The 20,242-nt window shown below is 46.1% G+C and overlaps 1 pseudogene; it reads left to right on the top strand.

The window, feature by feature from the left end:
- Window positions 1-9,423: 9,423 nt before the first annotated feature.
- On the top strand, window positions 9,424-10,253 carry LOC120843211 (annotated as a pseudogene).
- The last annotated feature ends 9,989 nt before the right edge of the window (window positions 10,254-20,242 follow it).

Below are 20,242 nucleotides of genomic sequence, written 5' to 3'. Positions count from 1 at the left end.
TGCGCGTGCAATTGCACTGAATCCTTATACAACCGCGTTCGCAACCGCTTTGCGAACGCGGATCCGCTTCCAGTGTGAATGAGCCCTAAGTGTCGTAGTGTATCCTGAGGGCAAGGTGCCGGAGGATCGATTAATATTTCCTGGTGTGGTCTGTATGCGCCATGACTCAATAAAGAGCCGTTGCTGCCAGTTGGTTTCTACATTCAGGATTCGGGTATTCTCAAAGTCGATGGGGTGGTCATTGTCGTCGCAATGTTCCGCAACAGCGCTACAGTCTCAGTCAAATTTGCGTACGTCATTCTTATGCTGGCGGACTCTCCTTGAGACTGGCTGTTGGCGCTGGCGCAACACCACCTAGATCTAAAGCCGCAGCGCTTCCCTCTCTCCCTTCAAGGAGCGTCGGCATGAGTAGGCTGAACTGGTAGTGTGCTTCTCCGCACGGCTCCCCTTGACAGTTGGCTTCTTTGCAATGCACGTTCTCTTTTACTTTCTCTTTCCCTCTACGCTTGACACGGCGCAAACAAAAAGAAAAAAAAAACGCCATAAAAACGTCGCTTTTTTTTTTCTCCTTAACCGTCGTCCGTCGCGTTCCTTTCTTCGACGGCTTTTTTTAGCTACTCCTGCGAGTTGGGTCACGTGACAAGAAGGCGAGAGGAATCAACTAGAACAACTCTAGAAGCGAGTAGGTTTTTGAACGCCGAGGGTCAGAAGTTCAACCCTCGAGTGAGATCGAGCGCATTTTGGAATACAACACAACCGCGGCCTCGTGTGTGAACGAGAACGTTGCTTATCGATTGTCGGTGCTGTCATTCCGCACAGATGTTGTTTATCCGCGCTTTGACGGAAAATTGGATGTGAAAGTGTCCATATTTGAGTTTCTGCAAGGATGACTACGAAAGCGTGGACTATACAGCGAATCAATGGTAAGATCTCGCTCCTTGACGGCATGGCAGGGTGAGAACTTTTAAAATTTTTATGATCGTGGTTTCGTTTCTTGTTTTTAATTTTCGCTGAATGCATGCTTGGGAGTGATTTGGTTGTGGCCTGGAAGCAACATATTCAAATGCTGGCGCTACTTGTAGGTGCAGAACTAAATAAAAATGACTTGATTTATTAGTTCAGGTTGGAATGTTTTTGCAAGGTATGCTAGTGACAGGTTATCGCGGCTGCAACCAGCACATCAATTTAAAAAAAAAATTAAAAAAAAAGAAGTACATTGTGTCGTTTCTGCGTATCCTCATCGGAGCGCAGAAACGATCCTGTGAGAACTTGAGATTGGGCGAGTTGGTTGTTCATTTTTGTCGACGTTTAGCGCACTCAAAAAACTGTCATTCAAGCATTCACGCACCCAAAGAACACTCCTTCCACACAGCGCTCACTAACAACTTTGTATTTCGTGGTTTACTTCGGCTTCTACTTCTTCAGATTTTTGACGAATTGCAAATAGAAAAAGACGACATAAGAGTAAAACTTTCTGCCTAACGCTTAGGCTAATTCGCGGCTAAATAATTAATCTCTTTTCGTGATAATGTTATCGACGGCGTACTAACACATTTGTCCTCTAGTCGTATGATATTGTCGGCTTCAATGATTTCCCTTGTTAATTGGTTTGCACTTTTGCCCAACACGGTGCTGTTGTTGAAGTGCGCGACACATCCACAATCCCGACAGTGTATCCCCAAGTGGCCAGAGTTAGCGTTTACAATGTTGTTGGAGTGTTCTCTAAGGCGGTCATTCAAACATCGCCCAGTTTGTCCACATGAAAGGGGGAATGAATAGACAACCCCCTCAACGCAGGGCACAAAGTTGGTCCTATGCTTCTTGGAGCAGCAGATTGTGGGATTTGAGGGTGTGGTGACGTTTTTGCAAAGGCTGGACAGTTTGGTGGGTGCTGAAAACACGATGTCCACATTGACTCTGTTCGCTGTTTTCTTGAGGCCGTGGGAAAAATTGTGGATGTAAGGGACGATGACTGGTCTTCTTGTCCTGTCTCTGTGTGTTTGTTGGACACAGTTCTCTGGCTTCATTTCCTTAAGAAGAGTTTCGATCACTGAAACCAATTAAGATCAAAGGGTACCCTGCTGACTTTAGTCTTGCATTTTGCTCGTCGAAACTCTTTTGTATGGAATGCGAGCACGACTTTGCGATAGAGCTCTTAAGGCATGACCGCACTATGCCTCTTTTCACGAGTTTAGAGTGCGCAGAGTTGAAAGGGAGGAGTGGTTTTTTACCCCTGGGTTCATAGGACCAGCAGACGTGGTGAGGTAGCACCTCCAGTCGGAGATCCAAGAATCTTAGGGAACCTTCAACCGGCAACTCGTGGGTGATTTCTGGAGGACTCATGCGGTCTTTAAATGCCGAGAGGACGTTGTCCACCGAGCTTGAACAATTGTCTTCATCGGTGGCTAAAAAATTTAAAAATCGTCCACGTATCTAAACACGCGCACTACTTTTGTGCCATCTAACCTTTGTTGTAGGATCCTATCGATATGTGCGAGATATAGGTCGCTGAGTACAGGTGCGAACCTATGCACACTCCTCTCTTTTGCAAGTAGGTGTGTTCATCCCAGGCAGCAAAGGTGGATTTTAAATAGATGTTAAGCAATTCCAAAAACTTATTGTGGGGCATGCCTGAGGCATTCTGAAATGCAATAGCACCAAAGGTGTCAATGCTGTCTTCAATACTTGTTAAGAGACGGTCTTGGGGCAACGCATAGTAAAGGTTCTTAATGTCAATTCAAAAAACTTGCATCTCCTGGTGTTTTCGTTCTTTTAGGAAGTTGAAGACTTCGAAGGAACTCCGGATTAGGTAGGGGTCGTCTACGGTTAAAAGATTTAGTCTGTCTTGTAGGAATAAGGCAACTGATTTTTGCCACGTTCCCCGCTCTGAAACGATGACTCTTAGGGGGCAGTCAGGCTTGTGGGTTTTTGCACTAAAAATACTTCTAAGGACAACGTTTTGCTGCGGTCAATGTGGGAACAATGTTTTTTGAGTTCAAGCGCTTGGCAAAAGTGCACTGCGGCTTGTTTTACCTTGCCTAATGCTGTCTCGTCATGATTGTTGAAGACGGATTCAATTGCTGCTTTTGCCTTTTCGCTGACCACGTAATCGTAAACCACGAAATACAAAGTTGTTAGTGAGCGCTGTGTGGAAGGAGTGTTCTTTGGGTGTGTGAATGCTTGAATGACAGTTTTTTGAGTGCGCTAAACGTCGGCAAACATGAACAACCAACTCGCCCAATCTCAAGTTCTCACAGGTTTCATTTCTAGTACATCGGGCCCCTTCAACCTTTTTCCTGTGCAACCAAGCGTCTTAATAACGTGGATAGCCATTTTCATCTGTCAAGCACGGTCGTACGGGTACTGCATCCGGCTACACATGTTACCTCCTGAAGTCAAAAAACTGTTCGGGGGTTTTGCCCCGTCTATAGGCCACAGAAAAAGAATTTGCAAGATTCTCCAGGCAGAATGGCATAGGCAAGCCAGGCATTTCAAGAATTGCCTCTTCATACAAACGAGAGGCAACGGAAATTTACCCTTTCGTAGACAGCAAGAAGTTTTCCTTTTACTGGACCACACTACAGAACATCTCTGGAGACTTACTTTACAGCATCTTCGCATCAACACCCCTAGAAAAGAGAGAGCGTCGTGCAACCCAGTGCACACAATAGGTGCAGTCTTTGCACCAGATTTTGTGCAGCACGTCCTCAGTCTCGGTCCTAAGTTTGCTGTGGAGCCTAAAAAATCGCCACCGGAGCTACTTTCCATTGTGAGACAAGTGTCCAGGCAAGCTCCCGAAGCTGAGATTGATCGTTGCACTTCTGAATGAGTGGACCTACTCCTTCGACATAAACCACCTGTCACACCACTACCTGTAAAGAGAGTAGAGCGGTACCTAAAGGAGCATTCCCTAGCACTCATGCCTGCTGACAAAGAAGGAGGTTTTGTCCCTATGCGCAAAGATACATTCAGCGAAAAGGCAAAAGCAGCAATTGAATTCGTCTTCAACAATCATGACGAGATAGCATTAGGCAAGGTAAAACAAGCCGCAGTGCACTTTTGCCAAGCGCTTGACCTCAAAAAACTTTGTTCCCACATTGACCGCAGCAAAACGTTGTCCTTAGAAGTATTTTTAGTGCAAAAACCCACAAGCTTGACTGCCCCCTAAGAGTCATCGTTTCAGAGCGGGAACGTGGCAAAAATCAGTTGCCTTATTCCTACAAGACAGACTAAATCTTTTAACCGTAGACGACCCCTCCTAATCCGGAGTTCCTTCGAAGTCTTCAACTTCCTAGAAGAACGAAAACACCAGGAGATGCAAGTTTTTTCAATTGACATTAAGGACCTTTACTATGCGTTGCCCCAAGACCGTCTCTTAACAAGTATTGAAGACAGCATTGACACCTTTGGTGCTATTGCATTTCAGAATGCCTCAGGCATGCCCCACAATAAGTTTTTGGAATTGCTTAACATCTATTTAAAATCCACCTTTGCTGCCTGGGATGGACACACCTACTTGCAAAAGAGAGGAGTGTGCATAGGTTCGTGCATTGCACCTGTACTCAGCGACCTATATCTCGCACATATCGATAGGATCCTACAACAGAGGTTAGATGGCACAAAAGTAGTGCGCGTGTTTAGATACGTGGACGATTTTTTAAATTTTTTTAGCCACCGATGAAGACAATTGTTCAAGCTCGGTGGACAACGTCCTCTCGGCATTTAAAGACCGCATGAGTCCTCTAGAAATCACCCACGAGTTGCCGGTTGAAGGTTCCCTAAGATTCTTGGATCTCCGACTGGAGGTGCTACCTCACCACGTCTGCTGGTCCTATGAACCCAGGGGTAAAAAACCACTCCTCCCTTTCAACTCCGCGCACTCTAAACTCGTGAAAAGAGGCATAGTGCGGTCATGCCTTAAGAGCTCTATCGCAAAGTCGTGCTCGCATTCCATACAAAATAGTTTCGACGGGCAAATTGCAAGACTAAAGTCAGCAGGGTACCCTTTGTTCTTATTGGTTTCAGTGGTCGAAACTCTTCTTAAAGAAATGAAGCCAGAGAACTGTGTCCAACAAACACACAGAGACAGGACAAGAAGACCAGTCATCGTCCCTTACATCCACAATTTTTCCCACGGCCTCAAGAAAACAGCGAACAGAGTCAATGTGGACATCGTGTTTTCAGCAGCCACCAAACTGTCCAGCCTTTGCAAAAACGTCACCACACCCTCAAATCCCACAATCTGCTGCTCCAAGAAGCAAAGGACCAACTTTGTGCCCTGCGTTGAGGGGGTTGTCTATTCATTCCCCCTTTCATGTGGAAGACAATACGTTGGACAAACTGGGCGATGTTTGAATGACCGCCTTCGTGAACACTCCAACAACATTGTAAACGCTAACTCTGGCCACTTGGGGATACACTGTCGGGATTGTGGATGTGTCGCGCACTTCAACAACAGCACCGTGTTGGGCAAAAGTGCAAACCAATTAACAAGGGAAATCATTGAAGCCGACAATATCATACGACTAGAGGACAAATGTGTTAGTACGCCGTCGATAACATTATCACGAAAATAGATTATTATTTAGCCGCGAATTAGCCTAAGCGTTAGGCAGAAATTTTTACTCTTATGTCGTCTTTTTCTATTTGCAATTCGTCAAAAATCTGAAGAAGTAGAAGCCGAAGTAAACCACGAAATACAAAGTTGTTAGTGAGCGCTGTGTGGAAGGAGTGTTCTTTGGCTGTGTGAATGCTTGAATTACAGTTTTTTGAGTGCGCTAAACGTCGACAAACAGAAACGATCCGCTACAACTAACTTGTAAGGCCTATATTTTAGCGGGTCTCTGAGCCGTAGTCTGGATTGCACGCAAGCAGAATATGGTTCATTGACCTGTTTCCATCCACCAGAGCCGTATACTAACAATTTAGCTGGAGCTCCTTCAGGCTCCCCAAGGAATCCCACCACACACCAGGAAGCTCTATGGAGCATATTATTATCATTATTATTATTATTATTATTAATCTACGCAAAGAAGGCGGAAGGCATGGACATTGTCCGTGTAACCAATGTTCAAGATCTGGAAAAAATACGCTAGACTATGGCAGTGACCTTTAATAGGTGTAAGGATTTCAAAGAGTTTCAGCAGTTACTCGTAACACCTTTTCAATCATTTTCAGTTCTTCACGTTAATATTAGAAGTCTGAGGAAGTACTGGGAACAGTTTAAAGTTTTGGTAAATGAAGTTTCGTCTCGTATAGACGTATTTGTCGTTTCTGAATCAAACGTTCCAGGAGCACTGTGGGATCTTTTTCAGTTGTCTGGGTACAATTCTTTTTGGTTCTCTCGGCAATATTCCACTGGAGGGGGGCTCGTAGTTTACGTAAAAAGGGAATGGCTCGTTTCAAGACAGGAAGTGGCTTTCAATTACGTAGAATGTATTTTTTTTTTAAAATTGATAACTCCTGTCACTCCCTTTCTCTCTTAGCCTGTTATAGGCCCCCGTCCAAAAGCGTCAGGCAATTTCTTCAGGAACTCTCGGAGATCTTAGCCGCGAGTTACAGTCAGGGGTTACTTTTCATCGTAGGGGATATCAACATAGATTTGCTGAAAGATGACAAGTCTGATGTTTGTGACTACCTTAATACACTTGCTAGTGCGGGTATCGAGAGTACTATTAGTTCACCAACGAGGGAGGAATTTGTGGCTGGAAGGCTGGTATCTTCGTGTATCGACCATATTCTGGTTAGGACTCTAGACACAACTGTGAGGTCGGCAGTAATTCTGCAAAAGCTGGCTGACCACTTTTTTGTTGGATGCCAAATGGTTTGGCAACGCACGTCGGGATGTACCAACATCAGTCAACAAACTTTAGAAATTTTCGATAGACAAATTATGGACTCACTGGCGTCGTCTTATGATTGGAGCTCGTTTCTCAAAACAGTGTCGTATTCTGATGTTTACCATAAATTTGTTGCTCTCCACGACTCTTTCAAGTCAAAGGCACGGCGAAACATTGTAGTGAAAAAACGTAAGCCAGATTGCGTTTGGTTAAGCGCAGATATTTTGTCTGCAATCGCGGAGAAAGATAAGTTATGGGCGCGTTGTAGACGATCACCTGCAAATGTTCAACTGCGTGGAGTCTTTCGTGCAACCAGAAACAAGGTTAATGCCCTTGTTCGCTCTGCTAAAAGGATCTACTTCCAAAAAGAATTTTTGAAAAATCGTTTGAATATCGCGAGAACCTGGTCCCTTGCAAACGGTCTTCGAGGGTGCCACCGCCAGCGCTCCCTTGATGACGTCATAGTTAAGAACTTTGGTGCAGATACTAAGGGGACGGTGGAAAAATTTAACACCTTTTTTGCTGCGTCATCCAAGCAAACACTCAGTGGGAGCATGCCGGAATTAACCTTGAAGGGTCAGAATTGTGCGTCCGCTTTTCTCTATGAGATTGATGAAGAGGGTTTGCGTTCTGCCGTGTTCAGTATGAAGTGGACCAGATCACCAGGCGCTGACGGAATTACCGTTGGTTTTCTATAAAGGAACTTTGATTCGTTAAAACATGTCCTGCTTTATATGCTCAACGGTTTTATTCAAACAGGTTCGATTCCCGAAGCGTTGAAAGTTGCTATTGTTAGACCGATTTTCAAGGGGGGTCAATCAAAAGCAATAGAAAACTACCGCCCCATATCCATTCTGCCTGTTCTAGAACTCTTGTTGGAAAAGCATCTCTTTGTGGTGATGAATAGTTTTCTGGACCGCCACCACATAATGTCAGCCTCGCAGTACGGTTTCGTGCCTGGAAAGGGCACGCAATTGTTACTAGATGACGTCGCCGATTTTTTGAACTCCGCGTTTGATGACAATATGTTTTCCTGTGCTCTGTTCCTAGACGTTGCAAAAGCCTTCGACACCGTCAACCATGATATCTTGCTGCGTAAATTGTTTAAGATCGGGTTTCGTGGGCCTTTTTTTGCAATTCTGGCAAATTACTTGTCAAATCGATCACAACAAGTTCGAGTGGGCAATGAAACGAGCTCCGTTTATTATCTACGAGCGGGGGTTCCTCAAGGCTCTGTGTTATCCCCGCTGCTGTTTAATATTTATGTCAACGACCTTATCTCTGTCATTTCGGGTTGTACATGTTATCAATATGCCGACGACACTCTGCTGATTTCCAGACATGTGAATTTCGACAGTGCATGTAATAATTTGCAAACTAATGCCAGTAGAGTGGTGGACTGGTACGCCTCCAATCTTTTAAAAGTCAATCCAGTAAAAACTCAGTTAATTTGTTTCCGCAATCCGCTAAAACATGGTTTCATAGATAAGCCTTTCTACTTACGCGGGGTCGACGGCGTATCTGGCAGTAGTGTTCCTGTTCGATGGGTAGGCAGCACGAAGTACATGGGTATTATTTTTGAAAGCGACATGTCCTGGAACAAGCAGTTAGCCTACATATGTCGTGTCTTACGGAACTTTGCTTGTTTGTTATACAATATTAGAGTTTTTGTTCCTTTCCACGTTAGGAAAATCCTCGTCCATGCCCTGGCGTACAGTGTGGTAAGGTACGGTGTGAAAGTGTTCGCGCACAGTGCAGGGCTCTGGCACGAGAAGGTAAACAGTGTTTTGAAGTGTCTTTTAAAAAATGTGGCGTACAATTCAAGGTATTCAAACAGCACGAATCTTTTCGCCGATCTAGAGATGCCAAACTTTTTTTCCCTGTACCAACAAACAGTAGTTCTTCGGTATTTTTGGACAGACAGCTACAAGATCCCACATGTGTCGTCTCGTATTCTTAGACAGTCGATCAGATTTGAGAAACCTCGCTGTTTCACGAGATACGGAATGAAAACGCGAGACTACTACGTTCCCGATACCTTCAATCGGCTACCCGATTGTGTATTTTCCTTAGATTCCAAGACGAAAGTTAAGAAATGGCTACGCGCATATATGTCGGACGCAGTGTAAATGGTCTCAAATTTACGTTTTCTTTTTTACTTTTTTTCTTTGTTGTTGTTGTTTTTTTTTTTTTTGGGGGGGGGGGGATTACCAGGCAGGCTTGGAATCAGCCTTTAGTGCAGCTGAGTTGAGCTGGCGTGTGTGTGTCTGTATAGTACCTTTTGTTGATTATATTTCCAGCTCTTTTGTGTTCGCTCGCACTGGGTGACTTGCAGGGCCCCGTCGCACAAGCCATCATAGGCTTTGACGGGCCCGTAAAAACATTTGTACCTCAGCGTTGACAATAAAATTATTATTATTATTATTATTATTTTCTGTACCTGGTATTATGTGATCGTGCAATAAACATTATTATTATTATTATTATTATTATTATTATTATTATTATTAGGCGGGCAGTAAGGACAAGTGCGACGGGTGCTCTCAGCCTTTTTACGGCAAACAAAAGTATCTCCGATGTAAAGAGTGCGGAAAACGCTGGCACAAGAAGTGTGTCATGCTTCCGGACAGCGAGGTTGGACGAATGATGACTGGGGTAAGCCCATTTATATGCAACGACTGCATCACCGTCGAGCGCACGCATAGTCCTAGCTCGGACGAAGCTAGGCCTGACGACGAGCAGGACTCACCCTGCCCGGACCGGCTCGGCGAGGTCGCCGCGACTTCGGTGGCTGTTCTCCGAGACCTGCTGGCCGACGCCTTGAACGGCATCTCTTTCCTGACGGACCAGATGACGGCTGTGAGGGAGGAGAATGCTCGCCTTCGCAGCGAGCTGACGAGGAGCTCCGAAATTCACTCGGTCATGTTGCGCAACATCCAGACGGAGCTACGAGACCTCCGGCATCGCCCGAGGTACGTCGGGGTACCCCCGCCTTCCGCTGCCGTGGCGGGCCGCCATGATCTGAATGCTTCCGTGCTGGGAGGACGGGGAGCCGCCCCATTCCCCAAGGGGAAATCGACCTCGACGGTGTCTGAAGAACCTGTTTCCTTCAGCGAGGCGTGCGCCGTGACTCCTCGTTCGCCCCCCGAGCATCAACGTGACCAGAGCCGGTTAACCTTGAGCGGCAGAGCCTTCCGCGAGACGACGACGGAGTTGCTGACGGGCATTCCCTCCGTTGCCGCTTCGGCGACGCGGGCAGAGGGGGCCGGTGGCTCAGCTGCTCACAGCAATCGAGACGAGGGAGGAGATAGGGGAGAGACCGGTCCACTGGCCCGTGGCCGCTCAGCGGCTCAGCCTGGCTTACCGGAATACAGTGCGAGAAAGGTCCCTGGACTTCGTTCCCCCGGCTCCATTCCCCAGCGGCCATTCTTTAAGGGAAGTTCTAAGACTGGAGGAATTACCGCCGTATCGGTGTCTGCGCGACATTCCAGAGCTGTCTTCGTGACACGTCTGGACGCCAACTGTTCTTCGGCGGACGTCAGAGAACATCTCGGACAATTCCTTGGCCCAAAGGAGCTTCGATGCACAAAGCTGAAGACACGCTATGGTGGGTACTCTTCATTCCACGTCGCTGCTGTGGACGACGACATTGAGGCATTGTTTGACCCGAACATCTGGCCGGAGGGCTGCCTCTTCAGGGAATTTCAGGGTCGGCTGACGGGAAGCCGCGTGCATGATGAGAATGAACGTATAGAGTGATCCCCAACCATCTTGCCTGGAAATGACTAGCACGCACATTTACTATCAAAACGTTCGCGGCCTTCGTACTAAGGCCAGTGACTTCTTTTCTAATGCTATATGTACTGACTTTTCTATATTTTGTATAACGGAAACCTGGTTATGCCCAGAAATACTGTCTGGGGAGTATTTTTCGTCGGATTTCCTTGTGCATCGCAGTGATCGTGATTTATCTCGCGGAAAGAAAACGGGAGGCGGTGTCTTGATGGCAATCGATGGGTCTTTGAAGTGCACCAGGCGCGCCGATTTAGAGACTTATTCGGAATCTGTGTGGGTAGAGCTGGAGTGTGATAATCGAGAACGCGTTCTGATAGGTACTTTTTATTTTCCTCCATACATTGAACCCGAGGAGTTTAATGATTGTCTCCTTGGAATTGAGGATATAGCAGACAAACTGGGTGAATGCAAACTATTAGTAATTGGCGATTTTAATGTACCAGGCGTGTGCTGGGAAACTCACAGTGCTGTTTCAAGTAATTATTACGGTGCAAAGAAGGCCGGTCATCTTGTTGACTTTGCCTCTTTCATGGCCCTGAATCAGTTCAGCAGGGTTAAAAATAGTAAAGGCGCTATGCTTGACCTTTGTTTCTCAAACATTGATAACGTTTCTGTAACTAAGAGTGAATTTCCTTTAATACCGACAGACAAATATCACCCTGCACTTGAGGTGGCTATAACCTTGAATGTACCTGTCAGCCGTATACCGGCTGCTAGTCTCACTTACCTAGACAAACTGCATAACTTCGCTGCTGGTGACTATGTGGGATTATATAACCACTTTTCTACGTTCGACTGGTCCCCTATCCTGCAATCATCTGACGTCAATTACCAGGTTCTTCAATTCACCACGGCGGTGCAGGAGGGAATGGATCATTACATTCCTCTAAAGAAGCATACCAATTCAAAATTTCCCTCGTGGTTTTCTCCGTATTTAAAAAAGTTGCTGAAGAAAAAAAGCTTCTCTCATCGCAAATTTAAAAAGACTGGCAGTCTCAGGTGGGAGGCTGAGTTCGTTCATTATAGACGCCTATGTAAGCAACATCAGAGGATTGATCATAAGATATATGTGGAGTCAGTGGAGTCCGAATTGAGGAGAAACCCAAGAAAACTCTACCGACATGTTCGTTCTCGAGGAGGAAAATTGATACATCCTGATATTATACTTAATGAGGAGAATGTGACCACGTCCAGTGTATGCGATATATTCGCGCGTCATTTCAGTTCTGTATATAAACACAATAGGAGTGGGTACCAACAGTCGCCATCCCCTAGCGTGAACGAATCCATTTCCTCCCTGCCTGTGGATGAGGGAATGATTCAGGAATGCATAAAAAAACTGAGGCCTACCATGTCCACAGGTCACGATGGTATTCCAGCAACACTTGTAAAAGCATTTCACGAAATTTTTACGCCCATCCTTTACGATATTTTCAACAACTCCTTAAGAGCAGGAGTGTTCCCTGATATGTGGAGGAAGTCAGTCGTAGTCCCAGTCTACAAGTCTGGAAGTCGTACCACTGCATCAAACTACAGGCCAGTGTCTCTGCTGTGTACATTTTCGAAGCTTTTCGAAATGGTGGTCCACAAAACATTGTCCTTTCGTTTAAAAAATGTATTAAGTTCCAACCAACACGGATTTGTAGCAGGACGCTCGACAACAACAAATTTGATTTCATTTATGTCCATTGCATCCAAAGTTGTGTGCCAAAGAGGCCAGCTCGACGTGGTCTACTTTGATCTGAGTAAGGCGTTTGATGTGGTTGACCATGACATTCTTTTATCAAAACTTTGTGGTATTGGTGTCTGTGGAAAGCTACACAACTGGTTTCAGAATTATTTGTCTAATAGAACATGTGTTGCTCGTGCGAACGGCGCGTATTCTTTTACGTACACGGCCACGTCTGGCGTACCTCAGGGATCAGTTCTGGGCCCGCTTCTTTTTTCTATTTTTGTGAACGATGTGTGTAAGCAGATTGTAAACTCGTCTTTTTTGCAATATGCTGATGATATTAAGATATTTAAGGAGATTAGAACTATCTCAGATTGCAAGTTTCTACAAGAGGACATAAACTCATTTAGCAAATGGTGTTCACTGAACGGTCTCCTACTAAACAGCTCGAAAACCAAGGTCATGTCCTATAGTCGCAAAACGCAAACGACGTGTTTCCCTTACAGTGTTCGCTCAGACGTATTGTGCCGTTCTAGTGAAGTGCGGGACTTGGGAGTGCTTTTTGACTCCTCCTTGAGATTTGATAGCCATGTGGCTCGTATAAGTACCTGCGCCTTGCGCACGCTCGGTATCGTTTGTCGAACGACTGGAGTATTTAAAAACCCCACAACGTTTGTAACCCTGTACCGCTCTTTGACAAGGTCTCAACTTGAATATGCATCTCCTGTATGGAATGGCAGTTGTAAAACTACCCTCCTAAGGCTGGAGCGAGTGCAAAACAAATTTTTATCTATTTATCGATATCGATATCTGCGAGATGAAACATCTCTATCAAAGGGTAACAATGTATTGGACGTCCTACAAATGAACAGCTTATATCACCGTCGAGAAAAGGCAGATCTGGTTTTCCTTTTCAAAGTCCTTCATGCTATGGCCGACTGTTCAGAACTGCTCTCACAGATATCTTTACGAGTTCCTCGGACAGCGACCCGTTTGACAACGTCTTTTTACTCTCCTCGAACATTAAATATCTTGGACCCGATGTTTCGTATGTGTCGGGCATATAATGGCATTGGAAGTGATCTTGATATTTTTTGTGTGACTGAATTTGTCAGATCTCTCAGATTCTTGTATGGGTCTCTCTGAACCTGTCGGTGATTGTGATGTTATTATATATTATTTTAAGAAGGTATATTCGTTGTTGTGGTAGTCTTCCTACTCTGCGTTCGGACCCTGTGTTCCGTTCTTTCCTTGTTGTGTATATCGTATCTTTGTGTCAGCATGCGTTATATGTATCATATCTTTTACTCAATGTTTTGAGTTTTTTATGTTTTTTTCTTACTTTTTTGTAGTGTGTAAGTTTCGGTGTGCCAGCACCAAGACCGCGTGGTCGTTCCTGGACACCTAATAAAATTATTCTTGATTTTTGATTCTTGATTATTATTATTATTATTATTATTATTATTATTATTATTATTATTAATATTATTATTAATAATGCGGAGATGCCGCCTAGTACGGACGCATGCACAATCTGCTCCCGTGTCTTCTACGGAAGACAGAAGTTTCTCCGATGTTCTGAATGCAATCTTCGTGCGCACACAAAGTGTGTGTGCTGGCCGGACAACGTGGAGACATTCCTTCAGTCTGGGGTAAGCTCCTTTCTCTGTGAGAGCTGTGCGATTGTCGGCGGTGCTGCGAGGCCTAACAGCGATGGCGTCGTCGGCAATCACGACGGCAGCGCTGCGGACTCTTCCCGTACCCCTGCGGCCCTCTCTCCGGCTCGACAACTTCCCGCGGGGCCACCCGCCTCCTCTCCTCCCGTTGACCTTGGCGCCGGCGTCGAGTCCCTTCGGAGCCTGCTCCTCGATGCTATGGAGGGAATTTCGTTCCTGACTGACGAGGTCGCCGCTCTCAGGGACGAAAACGCACGCCTCCGACAAGAGCAAAAGCGCGACGCCGAGCTACAGGCGGGTGCCATGGCCTTACTACGGACTGAGGTCCGGGGTCTGCGTGACGCACTCGGCCAGCGACGAAAGCCGGACGCGCCCGATCGCCGGCGGCAGCCCGTGGATGGGGCTGCGGGGGGGTCTTTGGGAAAAGACTCTTATGCTGCCGCTCTACACAGCTCTCTCCCCCAAGCTTCTCCTCCGAAAATTGTGGCGGCAGCCCTCCCTTCGGATGGCCAGAATAATGCTCCGCCGAAAGACGACATCCCTCCCAGTGGCATCAACTCTGCACGACCAAAAGCTAGGACCCCGGCGCTCTTCGGGGCGTCGGAAACCTGCAAGTTGATCGTTGCGCCTCCATCAACTCGACGAAGAGCCCTGTTCGTCACCAAGCTGAATCCGGACACCAGCTGCGTAGACATCAGTTCTCACCTCTCTTCCATCGGAGTTGAGGAAGTGGAGTGCCGGAAACTGAAGACGCGCTACGACTCCTACGCCTCCTTCCATGTGTCTGTGGCTGCAAAAGACTTCGAAAAGCTTTCCGATCCTACCGTGTGGCCCAAATCATGCCTCTTTAAGGCTTTTCGAGGCGCCCTTCGCGAAGACCTGCTCCATGCATCCGAGGCAGCCGCCTCCCCTTTGAACGTTGGATAGACCAAGGATGAGTCACACTGATTTATTTTACCAAAACGTTCGCGGCCTGCGTACAAAAGCCGATTGCTTTTTCTCTAATGTTACCTTATCCAATTGCTCTATATTCTGTTTAACTGAAACATGGTTGTGTTCTTGCATCGGCTCCTCCGATTACTTCCCTCCTTGTTTTGAGGTGCACCGTCGCGATCGTGATTCTACCCCGCGGAGCAGAACGGGAGGTGGAGTGTTGGTCGCAGTCGACAGGCGCTACCGCTCTAGGAGACGCGAAGACTTAGAGAAATTTCCCGAGAGCGTATGGGTCGAGATTGAGGCTGCAAAGGGAGTACGCGTTTTAATCGGTTTATTTTACCTCCCTCCCCAGACACCGCCAGATGAATTTCATAGTTGTCTTTTTGGCATAGAGAATACAGTGAATGACTTACAGGGATGCGAAGTCTTAATCTTGGGGGATTTTAATGCTCCTGGAGTCAACTGGCCGCAGCTTGATGTTTTTACGGACAACTTTTACTGCAGGCAGAAAGGCACCCAGCTCTTAAACTTTTCTTCTTTCTTAAATCTCAAACAACACAATAATGTTTTGAATCACCAATTTAATGCTCTAGATTTATGCTTCTCAAATATGGACAGTGTGCGTGTAGCACGGGGTGAACTGCCTTTAGTTCCTCAGGATACATATCATCCTGCACTTGATATAGTACTTTCTTTCGAGAATTCTTCTGTTCGTGCTCATTCTAGTGATTCCCCGCCGCACACCTCATATAATCTGTCGGCAGGGGACTATGTCGGGATGCATCATTACCTCACGAGTTTTGATTGGGCATTGATCTTGGAGTCGCCTGATGTGAATGACCAGGTCATGCTCTTCACGCAAACTGTTCGGAAGGCCATGGATACTTTTATTCCGTTAAGGACAGTTACTAAATCTCGCTTTCCTAACTGGTTTTCCAGTGAGCTAAAAACACTACTGAAAAGAAAGGACTTCTTTCACAGGAAGTTTAAGAAAAGTGGCCTTTTAAAGTGGGAGGTGGAATTCAAGAACTGCAGAAAGCAATGTAAGACGGTCCTGGATCGCGACCGCCAGGCTCATCGTTGCTCAGTGGAATCAGATCTTGTCAATAATCCGAAGAAATTCTGGAAGTACATTAATTCACGTTCTGGGAGGCATATCGAGTCGAAGATTGTCCTGGATAATCACGAGAGCGATTTGAAGTCCGTGCCTGAGTTATTTGCTGAGCATTTTAGGTCCGTCTACAGGGATAGTACGCAGCGTTCTGCACCTGTGCTGCCTCACTTAGATGGGTTTGGTGACTTGTTAAGTTGCATTAATGTTGATGAAGAGTCCGTACGATCCTGTATTAAGAAAATGAGAGCAACATTATCAGTAGGGCCCGACGGCATTCCCTCTGCGATTCTCAAAACGTATCACGACATATTCACGCCGGTACTGTGCTCTATATTTAACAACTCGTTAAGGTTGGGAACCTTTCCTGAAACGTGGAAAGTCGCTGCTGTTGTTCCAGTCTTAAAGTCGGGAAAAAAAGGTGGTATTTGTAACTATAGACCTATTTCTCTTCTCTCTCCATTTTCTAAGCTCTTTGAAATGGTAGTTCATCAATTCCTGTCTTTCAAATTTCGAAACTTAGCAATTCCCAATCAGCATGGTTTTATGAGCGGCAGATCAACAACTACCAATCTCGTTAGCTTTATGTCTGCTGCATCTCGTGTAATATGTAACAGAGGTCAGTTGGACGTTGTCTACTTTGACTTAAGTAAGGCTTTTGACGTAGTCAATCACATTATTCTTTTATCCAAACTTTCCTCCTATGGAGTAAGTGGCTCAGTACATGACTGGTTAAAAAGCTACTTGTCAGAGAGAGAGGCATATGTCCGGGTTAACAACATGAACTCTTCGTTGTACAGGACTCGCTCTGGCGTTCCTCAGGGATCTGTTTTAGGACCCCTTCTGTTCACAATTTTCGTAAATGACGTCTCTTTTGCTGTTTTAAATTGTTCATTCCTGCAATATGCTGACGATATAAAAATTTATCGAGAAATAGTTACTGAACGTGATTGTGCTAAGCTCCAGGAAGATGCATGTTCTTTCTACCGATGGTGCTCTGAAAATGACCTTCTCTTGAACCCGTCCAAAACCAAGGTCATGACGCTCTCTCGGAAAACTCACAATATCTCTTTTGCATATAATATTCAAGGAGAGACTTTGTCTCGAGTAAGTGTAATGAAAGATCTCGGAGTCATGGTTGATTCTGGGTTGCGTTTCTCTGATCACGTTGGTAAACTGGTTAACACGTCTTTGCGAATGTTGGGTGTTGCCTCTCGCTTAACCAGGGAGTTCAAAAACCCGACGGCTTTTATCACGTTATACTGCTCGCTATCCAGGTCACAGTTAGAATATGCCTCAGTTGTTTGGAATGGAATTTCTAAAAGTCACTCCTTGGAGATCGAACGTGTGCAAAAAAAGTTTGTTTCTATCTTTAAACATCGCTACATAAAGGAGGATGTTCACTGTTTAACATATGAGTCTGCGTTAGAGCGTGTTGGTTTGCTTAGCTTGCACCGGCGTCGGGAGAACGCGGACTTACTATTTTTGTTTAAAACGCTGCATGGACTCATCAATTCTCCGAGCCTGTTATCTGAACTGTACCTTAGGGTCCCACGTGTGCCTACTCGTCTTCTGTCATCTTTTTATGTTTCTAGAATGTTTAGTCCGGTAAACCCAATTGTGAGAATGGCTCAGCGTTTGAATCATTACTCTGAAAAACTTGATATTTTCAACCCTTGCTACAGGACGTTTGTCCTTTCTATTAAAAACTTGCCCGTGCAGGATGAGCATTGCTGAATTGCTTTGTTATGTCTGAATGTCGTCATCTCCATGTCGTGTTTTCTGGTGGTGCAGTTGTTGTCCTTCGGTCTTGTGTTCCGTCTCTACTGTTACTGCCTCGTTTTTATTTCATTGTACTAATTACTCGTGCACTGCCTAGTATTATGCTAAAAATGTATCTTATTTTCTGCGGAGATGTGTATAGTGTGTTTTTTTTGTTTTTTGTTTTTTTTTATCCACCAGTGTACCAGCACCAAGACCTCAGGGCTGTTCCTGGGCACTGTATAATAAAGATTGATTGATTGATTGATTGATTGATTGATTATTATTATTGCGGAGATGCCGCCCAGCAAGGATGCATGTCTGATTTGCTCTCGCTGTTTTTATGGACGACAAAGATTTCTTCGCTGCACTGAGTGCCAACTTCGCGCGCATACGAAGTGCGTATGCTTTCCGGAGACCGAACGCACATTTCTTCAGCGTGAGGTGAGCTCATTTGTCTGCCAAAGCTGTGCCAAGATCAACGGTGGAGCTAGGCCTAACGTCAGCGGCGCGGTCTCCGGTGACCCCGACGACCAGTTCGCCCGCTCTCCTCCTCCGCCATCGGCCTCCCCTACTCGTCCGGCGACGCTGCCTGCCTCCTCTCCCGATGGCCTCGACGGACGTGGGGACGCCAGCCTTCAGTCCCTTCGGTCCCTTCTCCTCGACGCGCTGGAAGGAATTTCTTTCCTCACCGAGGAGGTTGCTTCCCTCAGTGAAGACAACGCGCGTCTCCGTCGTGAGCAGCGACAGCAGGCAGAGCTCCAGGCAGGCTCCATCGCCTGTCTCCGGGCGGAAGTTCGCAGCTTACGCGATGTGCTTGGTAAGCGTGCAAGAACTGATGTTGAAGTTCAGGCAGGGCCCTGTGGAGGAAAAACATTTGCTGCAGCCCTGCGCTTCCCTCCTGCCTCGGCTCTCTCTGCAAAGCCTGCAGGTGCACCAGCAGACGGGACGACGAAAGATGATGCGCTGCCTGGTAAGCCGAACCCGATGAGCCCGCAGGCACCGGCCTCTGCGCTGGTGAGCGAGGCGTCGGTAGATGATCCACTTCCTGTGAAGCCCAATCCGATCAGCCCGAAGTCTCGAATCCCCGCGCAAGCCGGAGCGTCCGTGGCGTGCAAGCTGAGCGTTGCCCCCTCATCTTCCCGCCGGAGGGCATTGTTTGTGACCAAGCTGGATCCGGTCACCACCTCTACTGACGTCGTTGGGCATCTGTGTTCCCTCGATGTGGAAAACTTGAAGTGCCACCGACTGAAGACTCGCTACAACACTTACGCCTCTTTTCACGTCTCTGTAGCAGCCGAAGACTTTGAGAAACTCTCTGACCCTGCTTTGTGGCCGAAGGATTGTCTTTTTAAACCTTTCAGAGGCGCTCTTCGTCAAGAACTCCTTCACTCGTCTGAAGAAGCCCACAGGCCCAGCACTAAATACAAAGATGAGTAACGTCGATTTGTTTTACCAGAATGTCCGTGGCCTGCGGACGAAAGCTGAATGTTTCTTTGCCAACATTACTCTATCTAATTACTCAATTGTTTGCTTAACGGAAACTTGGTTATGTCCTAGTGTTAGTTCCTCCGACTACTTTCCGCCTTGTTTTGAAGTCTACCGTCATGATCGTGATTTCTCTTCCCGGGGCCGAGTAGGAGGCGGTGTATTGGTCGCGGTTAACAAACAATATAGTTCACGAAGACGTGAGGATCTGGAGAGATTTCCTGAGTCTCTGTGGGTTGAAATTGAGTGTTCTAGCAGAGAACGTATTTTAGTAGGTCTGTTTTACCTTCCTCCTCAGACGACACCAGATGATTTCCAAAGATGTCTTGCTAACATTGAAAATACTATTAATGATTCACAGGGGAGCAATATCTTAATCTTGGGGGATTTTAACGCTCCAGGGATTAACTGGACACAATTCAATGTCCTTACTGGCAACTTTTATTGTAAACAAAAGTGCAACTATCTCCTCAACTTTACTTCCTTTTTAGATCTTGGACAGCACAATAACATTCTAAACGACCAAGGTAATGCTTTAGATTTTTGCTTTTCAAACACGGACGGTATACATGTGGCTCGAAGTGAACTTTCTATGGTTCCTGAGGATAGCTATCACCCTGCTCTTGATGTAGTTCTTTCTATTTTTGATCCTCCGGTCCTCAGTCCCTCTAATGGTCCTTCCCCACACACATCATATAAGTATTCAGCGGGGGACTACACTGGAATGTATCACCATCTTTCGGGTGTTGACTGGGCTTCTATCCTGGAGTCGTCTGATATCAACGGCCAAGTATATCTCCTCACAACTGTTGTTCAGGAGGCTATGGACATGTATATCCCTCTTAAAACGTCTAAAAAATCTCGCTTCCCTATCTGGTTCTCTCGTGAACTCAGAACGCTTTTAAAACGGAAAGATTTTTTGCACAGGAGGTTTAAGAAAAGTGGTCTTCCAAAGTGGGAAGTT

This window comes from Ixodes scapularis, unplaced genomic scaffold (genome assembly GCF_016920785.2).
Source record: "Ixodes scapularis isolate PalLabHiFi unplaced genomic scaffold, ASM1692078v2 PGA_scaffold13__105_contigs__length_92229423, whole genome shotgun sequence".
In the NCBI taxonomy this organism is placed as follows: Eukaryota; Metazoa; Arthropoda; class Arachnida; order Ixodida; family Ixodidae; genus Ixodes; species Ixodes scapularis.
Note: the sequence above shows the minus strand (reverse complement) of the source record. Positions and strands in the feature narration are given on the sequence as shown.